Here is a 9,278-nt window from a genome sequence, read left to right as displayed (position 1 = left end):
GCTGAAACCTCATAGAATTCACTACAAAATAATCGTAATATGATAGTTATGCAGCGACTGAAATTGTGCCATTTTTGAAATCATCAGGACAATTGTGAAATCCATCACTGAAAGTTATTAAATGTTGTTAGCTCTTTTCCTGTTAAATCACATGAGAATAATTTAGAAATTCCTTTTGTCATCCAAATACTTCAGATATTATATCAGGAAAGACCATGGGACTAGAATTGAAGATTTGTCAATTGTGATTGTGTAGAATCATCTATTATAATCTATACACCAAAAGATTATAAACATGGATATTTACTATAAAAATTGCCATAAATATTTTGGAATAAATTTGCTAAAATATGACTCAAATAACTTTAATAATAGCCTGCGTGGGTGGCTCAGGCTTTAAATCCTGGCTATTCAGCAGAGGTCAGGAGGATCACAGTTTGAAGCCAGTCCCAGGTAAATAGTTCCTGGGACCTTATCTTGAAAAAAAACCCAAACTAAAAAAGGGCTGCGGAATAACTCAAGCTCTAAGAACTCCTATCTACCAAGTATGAAGCCCCAAGTTCAAACCCCAGAGCCACCAAAAGAAAATAAATAAAAATAGAATGCACTGTATTTGGTTGATTGTACAAAGTTTTCTCTGCATTAAATTCAATGAAATACATTGTGGATTATGACATTTTCTTTGATTTACCTTTAGAGAACAAAAAAGATTTCTAGTGATGTTTTAAAAATGCACATTATCACAATCCCAATTTCTACATTAGAGTAGGTTTACTTTCTTTGCCTAAAATAAGTGAAAATGAAATATTTTGACTAAATGTATCTTGTTATAGACATATCTACTTAATACTGGATACTGAAAGAAAAAATTGTACTTGCTTGACTGAGTCAAGACCAGCATGTGTTCAAAGGATTGAGAGTCATTGAGAGAAAAATAAGTATTTCATAACATAATATTTTATATATTTTATAGGATCACTATGAAATGCGAATGAATCTACTTCTACAAATTCAATTTGAATAAAAGGTAGATATTGTAATAGCTGAGGGTTTGTGATGAAATACTAAATTTGCAAAAAAGGAGGGAAATAATAATTCACAATTTACACAAGAAATAAGCAAGAACTACAGTGCTTACTGGCTAAAATGTCAAGTCCAAAATAATGTAGTTAGCCTTAAATTTTTACATTCTATCTTCCAAATTACTAATAAATTATCTAAGATTTTCTCTTACCCAAGAATCAACATATGCAGGTTTTAGTCCGATGTGAATATGGCTAACCTAGGTTGTTTATATTCACTCACTCAACTGTGATGAAGCCCACAGGAGATGCCCCAGGGGAAACATTACCCACTTAATTTATTTTTCAAAATAACAGCATAGTGACTTACTTCATAATAAACAAAAGTCAAATGGTCTGGCATAATGCTGTCCTGTTGCTGTTTGAGTTAGCAGTGTTCTTTGGCATCTGCTTTAGGTTTGCATGTTGGTTGCTTTTTTTTCAGAAAAGAATATTCAAGTATATTATATTGCATAAGTTATTTTTTTCTAATTTTTGCATAAATTAGATACGCATTGCTATCGGGTTTTAGAGTTCCTTATTTATTATCCACATTAATCTGGAGTTTTGTAGTGAATTTGCAACTATTTTTAGTTTTGTAATTTGCCCTTTTTTCCTGTTAGCTGTGTTCATTGCTATGTACTTTGATGTACTTCTATTCATCAAATTTTGGTTTTGTTGCTTGACTTTCGAGTTGTATCCATGAAATAATCACTAAACAAAAGTCCTGAAAATTTTTCCTAACGACTTGTGCTGGGTATTTTCCTTTCAGATCTTATGTTTAAATCTTTAATCTATTTTGAATTTCTTCACTTGAAAATTGTGTAAAAGGAAGGTCATTTCCCTGGTTTCCTACCTTAATATTCTGTCCACAAACTGCTTTCCCTATTCTACTTTCAACTTCTAAGAAATCAGGTTTTAGATTCTTCTCATGAGTGAGATCTTGCCGTGTTTGTGGTCCTGTGCCTGATTTATTTCACTTAACATAATGACCTTGGGTCTATTCACATTATCACAATGACTGGGTTTCAAGTTTTTATGGGTTAATTGTATTCAGTTATGTAACCGAACTTTTTTATTCCACTCATCTACTGATGGGCATTTAGGTTGACTCCACATCGTGGCCAATGTGACTAGTGCTACAGTAAACAAGGGAGTGCATGTGTCTTTTCAATGTATTGATTTCCTTTCCTTTGTAGATGGTGGGACTGCAGAATTGTGCAGATTTTTCTATTTCTCCTTAATTTTTTAGAAGCCTCCATACTGTTATTCGTAAAGCCTTATTAACTTGCATTCCCACAAACTGTGCATGAGTTCTTTCTCCACATCTTGATTATCCTCACCAGTTTTTTATAGTGTTCTTTTTTTTTTTGAATATTGTCTTCTTAATTGTGTTCTCACATGAAAGAGATGGAAATTTCCTTGTGGTATTTACTTGGATTCCCATAATAATTAGTGATACTGAGTATTTTTCATGTGTGTTCTCTTTAGAGAAATGTACTATTCAGATCTTTAGTCTGATTTCATTAAATTATTATTATTATTATTATTGCCACAGAGTTCTTTACACATTTTGGATATTAATACATTATTAAATATAGAGTTTTCAAATATTGTTTCTTTTTTAGTTTTATGTAGTCCTATTTGCCAATTTTTTTTGTTTTGTTTTCTGTGTTTGGGTTCATATAGAAAACATTCTCGACCATTCTAATGTCCTGAAGTTTGTCTGCTCTACTTTTTTTCTAAAGCGATCACAGTGGTAGTATTAGATTTAAGCAAAACACTGAGGTATGTGAACAGAGACTTTCCAAACAAAATGCAAATGCCAGGTGTAGTGGACCACAGCTATAATACTAGCACTCAGGAGGATGAGGCAGAAGGATTTATGAGTTTGAGGAACCTTAAGATTTATTGTGAGTTTTTGTCAGCTGGCAATATATAGCAAGACCCTGTCTCAAAAAAAAAAATGGATTTCTTAAGAGATAAAGTATGGTTCTTCAGTTAATTTTTGGTTTTAAACTTTTAATGTGGAATTTGCCATTCTTCTGAATTTGAATGGTGTATCATATGCTCAAGTTCCTGAAGGAATTCAATGTGTTTCACCTGTAAGTGTGTTCTGTCTACAGCATCCTTATGTCACGATGTTTTCCAGAGCTACTGCCTCTGCTGCAGCTTCAGCGAGAAGGCCCTGTGTATTTTCCAGGTCCTTCAAATATTTCACATTTATTCCCAGGCAGTACCAGGCTCTGTGACCCTGTCCAGCATCTCCCTTCTCTAGTCCCAGCATCAATTTTCTGTTATTGCTCAGACATGAGATGCCATGGAACATCACAGTGCCTCACCTTGACTGATAGATCAGAGCTGTTAATTATTTTTTACTATCTACCTTCATAAAAATTTGACAGCTGTGTCTTCCTCCATTGGTAGAGTTTGATTCATCATATCTGAGTAAAAAAGTGTGGTAAAGTATGTGCTTATGTCTATACTACCTTCTAAAAGCTTTGAAGCAAATAAGTTTTATTTTTCATTTAAAAAACTCTCTCTATAGTTTTTAAAGCACTAATATTGTACTTATACATACATATTTAGTACCCAGGATGCAATCTTTGTGAAAATATAATATTAATCTCTAATGAATGAGACAGGTAGAAGATTTTAGATTGTGCAGTTTCATGAAATGAGATAAAATATATGTGGTAAGCAGAATATCATTCTCCTTGAAGTGTTAATACCCTTATTACCATACCTGTTTACATGTTTTTTCCTTTTCTGTCTGTCATCTATTTATATCTATCTATCTTTCTATTTTATCATCATCATCTATCTAATCTAACATCTATCCTTTCTTCTGTCTTCTCTCCTCCCCGCCTCCCTCCTTCTCTCCTTCCTTCCTTCTTTCCTTCCTTTCTTTTTCTCTTATTCTGTGTCTTTTTTTGTGGAGACGTGTGGTTTGCTCAAGTAATATTTCCCTCCAAATTAAGGAAAAATATCAAAAGAAATGGTTTTAATTCAGCAAATAAACAATTCTAACTACTTTCCCCAGCCAGTAGGTTTTTCATTCATTATATTTATGAATGTTTTTGTTGTGGAGACATAAAGTTTCAAAGAATAAAATGTATCTACATGATTTTCAGTTGTGTTCAGGGATCTTTTACGTACTGAATTGCACATCTGTGTTTGTGTGTGTATGCACACACACAGTCATTCCTATGCATGTCTGGGGTACATGAAGATTTATGTGACTAATGTGTTTGAGTGATCATTATTTAATTTTGACATTTGAAGAAATTATGTGAATAATTGTAAAGAGTCTTCCAATCAAAGGCAGAATATTATGGTATGAATGTATGCTAGGAAGAGATACTCTGCTTCTGTAATTTTCTTTTTCTTTTCTTCATTTTTCTTTTTGACAATACTGGAATTTGAACTCAGGGTCTCATGCTTGCAAGGCAAGTGCTCTACCACTTGAGCCATTCTGCCAACCTTTTTCTGTGTTGGCTGTTTTCTAGATAGAGGCTCATGAACTGTTGGACAGAGCCTGGCTTTGATCTCTGCCTTCTGAGTAGCTAGGATTACAGCCATGAGCCACTGGTGCCTAGCATTGCTTCTACATTTTAAGGTTTTGTTTAAACTTTATTCTCTCTTGTTAGAGTTAAGCTTTATAGAATTTTGTTCTAGAAAATGTTACTGTTCAAATTCAAGACAAAAGTCACACCTTGAGAAAGAAAAATGTCATAAAATAAATATTATTTTAAAAGGAGAGAAAGAAGGAGAGAAAGGAGAATACTAACAGCCTTAGGAAGCTCCATTTAAATATTAGTCTGGTCAAAATTTTTGTTATTTAAACATTGAAAATTCTTCCCTTGAGATGACAGGTACATTCCTGATATTATTATTTTTGATATAGTGAGTAAGATCATTATTTTTTCAATGTAAAACCAAACAAAAACTCCAACTTGAAATTTTACTGTGTTTTAAGTTGATAGATTCATCAGATAAAAATTTATTATTTATACACATATGATGCATTAATCTGCCTCTTATATTATAGAATTATTCTTACAGAGTGGGAAAATATATCATCTCTGTTTTCTGTAAGAACATCTAAGAAGTGGCAAGACCTGTCCCTTAAACTTACAGTAGGGTTCACCAATCAAGACATCTGGACCTGACTTTGGAGTGCAATACAGTCATTTTAATACAAATCTCCATTTTAAAGTTATTGTTATCCTACATTAAATGTACAAGTTTCATTATAATATTTCTGTAGATGTGTACACTGTACTTTGAACCACTTCAACTTCTTCTGTTGTATTCCCTTGACTCTCTTTCCTGCTCGCCTATTTAAAGAGTATGAAGTGGGTTTCACTATGCTGTCTTCACTCACCAAAGACAGCCCCCCTTTTACATTCATATCTATTATTGTGTTATTATTATTGTGTTACTTTTATTTTACATCAAGATTCTGAATATGAGCAAAAAATGTAATATTTGGCTTTTTCGTGTTTGGCTCAACATGAAAATCTCCAGTTCTACCCATTTCCCTGAAAACAACATAATTTCATTCTGTTCACTGCTGAATAAGTAATCCATTTTGTATAAATAACTCATTTTCTTTTTCCATTCATCTGTTGCTGGGCACCAATGCTGATTCTAATGCTTGTCTTTAGAACAGTGTTGTAGTAAACATGAGTGTGCAGGTATATCTCTTGTATGTTGATTTATACTCATTTTGGTATACACTCAAAGATGGTTGGTATAGCAGGGTCATAAGGTAGCTCTATATTTAGTATTTTGGTTGTACCTGTGTTAGAATTCAGAATCATGCACTTGCTAGGCAAGAATTCTATCATTTCAACATGTTCTCCATACCCATTTTTAGTTTTTTGAGGAGCCACCAACCTGATTTCCATAGTGGTGACTCTAGTTTACATTTCCATCAACAGTATATGAGGGTTCTTCCTTTTTCTGGCATCCTGGATGAAATTTCCATTTTGAGTTTCCATGATTTTTTCTAACAGTTGTTTTAGTATCTCGGTAAATGAATAAGTCAATACACCACTGGTTAAGATCCTAAAATCAAATAAAGGTAGTTTTTTACAGACAATCTCAGTTTCTTTAATTTTCTTTCTCTCTCTCTCTGTATATATACATATATATGTATATATAATGCATGTATGCATATATATATGAAATATGAATAAAATATGAGACAAAATATGAAATAAAATGTCATGAATATTGAATAATAAATAGTGAAAACACTTAGAGGATTAAGGAAGATTATGAATGAAGTATTTACAGACAAAATGAAAAGTATATATTTCAACACATAACATAATACAGTCTCACTAAAATTATAGCATAGTTCAAAATATAGGATGATTACTGTTTGCTTTCTCCAAGTTAGATTATCAAATTGTTGCAAAGAGTGGATCCTGAGAAGGAATACTGAATTGTTTACAGAACAAATGTGAGAAAATTCAGCTATAAGGAAGATGGAACAATAAATCTGCTACATCAGAAATGAGGTAACTCATGCAAGAATGAAAAATAGAATATGACTTTGAAAAAAAGTGTTATGTTTCTCCTGTAGAGGGGAAAGGAATAGAAATAATCCATTGAGAACACAGGCAGTATGGAACCAAAAACAAGCCAGGAAGAAAACAGCACAAATGAACAAGAAGAACAAATCCATGGAAGCATGTCTCAGAGAGCTCAAGCCATTTATCTTAATTGTTACAGCCACTCATACACATGCAGTTAAATACGGAGTGTTAGATGAGGCAACTAAGTGATGGGCTCTTTCGTTGCCACAGAAGTAGAGATACTTGGCTCCATTGGGCTCATTTTTGAGTGTCAGGAAACTGAAGAGTAAAGGGAAGAAATCTGAAATCCCTTTGTGGAATAGGGCCATTTCAGCACACTGGTTTACTGATTTCTTAAAACCAAGACAATGCACTGAAATGGATATGGTAATCAAATTTGATTTAAATAAAATCTATAGAAATGATCAGAAATCCTTAAATGAAAACTGTGTATTAACATATGAAAAACACAGACACACCTATGGATAGTGGAAATTTTATTGCTCTAGTGGACGATACCACAATAACTATTTAAATTGTCTTTGGCACCTTCTACTCTTTCTCACTCACATAAATCATACAATTCTGCTACCTGCTCTTATGGTCTGTAGATTCCAAACCCATTTACTGCATTATTACATGTCTTTAATGATTACATTCATAGTTCATCTCTCCTCCTCAAAGAAAGGAAAGCATTTAATTTTTTCCAATGGTATTTATAAGTATTTAAATGTTTGACTACTCCTAAGAAAAATGCAAACACTTAAATTTATATAATTCTATTTATATTTTCTATATATAATGGAGTAAAGTTGGACCAGTGTATATCCAAATCACATTTGTAGGATTCATGTTACATGTAATCTTTAAGAGAAGATACTGTATATTTTTTTCCAAGTCCTCTGAAGGGCATATTTTATATCTTTATTCCTCAGGCTGTAGATAAAAAGATTCAACATAGGGATGACTTAGGTGTAAAATATGGAAGGCACTTTATCAGTGTCAGTAGAGTGACTGGACTTGGGCTGCACATACATAAATATCAAAGTCCCATAGAAGACAATGACCACTGTCAGATGGGACCCACAAGTAGAGAAAGCCTTGTGCCTGCCTTCAGCTGAGTTCATCCTGAGAATGGCTATGAGAAGGAGTAGATAGGACACAAGAATGATCAGAAGAGAGGAAATCAAATTAATGGCTAAGAAGACCAAAATTATGAGTTCAATTTCATGTGTATTTGAGCAAAGCAAAGATAACAAGGGGAGACTCTCACAGTAGAAATGACTGATGACATTGTAGCCACAGAAGGGTAAAGTGAAAATCTTTATGGTAACTATAAGAGACATAAATGTGCAGTAGAGGTAAGGTATTGCCACCAGTACCCAACATACTTGTTGTGACATGGTGACCTTATAGCGTAGAGGGTTACAGATGGCCACATAGCGGTCATAAGAATTGAGGACAGAATAAAAAGTTCACTTCCAGTGAACATAATAAAGAAAGCTAACTGTGTAGCACAATCATAATATGATATTGGGTTTTGATCTACAACAAAATTCAACAATATTTTGTGTCCCACAGCTATAGAATAACCAAGATCAGTGAGAGCCAGGTGTTTGAGAAAAAAGTACATTGGAGTCTTTAGCCTGGAGTCCACCTTGGTGAAGATGATCATGCCCAATTTACCTACTGTTGAGCTTATGTAGATGATGAGGAACAGTCCAAATAATGGAGCCTGCAGCACAGGATGATCTGTGATGCTCATCAGAATGAATTTACTCACCTCTGTCAGATTGTGCTTCTCCATCCTGGTTTATCAGAAAACCTACTGTGGATTGCTACATCAGCATAGTCAATAACTTTCAAGTATTATACTTGGGGGACTTTTATTATGCAAATTGATGTAAATAAGATACAGCTAAACTTTTATATTTAGACTATTTGAAAAGAGTCATCCTTAAAATTTCTGTAATAATTTATATTTACAGAGAGAGAGGAAGAGAGAAAGATTAATGGTTCTCAGTTAGGGCTGTTTTACTCACAAAGCAACATTGCTCAAGATTGCTCAATGCCTAGAGAAATTTGGGGTTTAATAAATCCTACTTTAACCAATATCTAAGCCCAAACAATATTCAATACAAAACAGCAAATATCTACTTTACATACCAATTGGTGTATATAAATAGTTAGAGATTGAGATGTAGCTTTATAGCAATAGATAATATAAAAGATTTAAATTTGCAGAAATTTTGGGTGTCGAAATTTTGAGTAACTATACTTCTTCAAGTTTACTACTTATCACATATGTAATTAAAATCACATAATGTCATTTGAAACCATGGCATAATACATTCCACAGTTACATGTGTACTTGATGACAAATTTAAAAAATTCATTATTTCCCTAATTCAAACAACAGACATATGCCTGACAGATATTGGACAGATGTATGAATAAGAAAATTAACAGATGACACTGGTAATTGTCTTCGTCAGAAGAAAGAAAACAGTGAAATATATATGTACAAGCCATCTTATTAGTTTACCATATACTGTATACAATCATTATTTTGCAAACAATATAAATTCTCTAAAATTTTTTTTTTTTTGGTGGTAGTACTGGGGTTTGA

The 9,278-nt window shown here is 33.0% G+C and overlaps 1 pseudogene; it reads right to left on the bottom strand.

Moving 5' to 3' along the window:
• Positions 1–7,515: 7,515 nt before the first annotated feature.
• On the bottom strand, positions 7,516–8,456 carry LOC141420877 (olfactory receptor 8K3-like; annotated as a pseudogene).
• Positions 8,457–9,278: the final 822 nt, after the last annotated feature.

Source organism: Castor canadensis, chromosome 1, assembly GCF_047511655.1.
Source record: "Castor canadensis chromosome 1, mCasCan1.hap1v2, whole genome shotgun sequence".
Classification (NCBI taxonomy): Eukaryota; Metazoa; Chordata; class Mammalia; order Rodentia; family Castoridae; genus Castor; species Castor canadensis.
The sequence above is the reverse complement of the archived record's forward strand: the minus strand, read 5'-3'. Positions and strand labels throughout refer to the sequence as shown.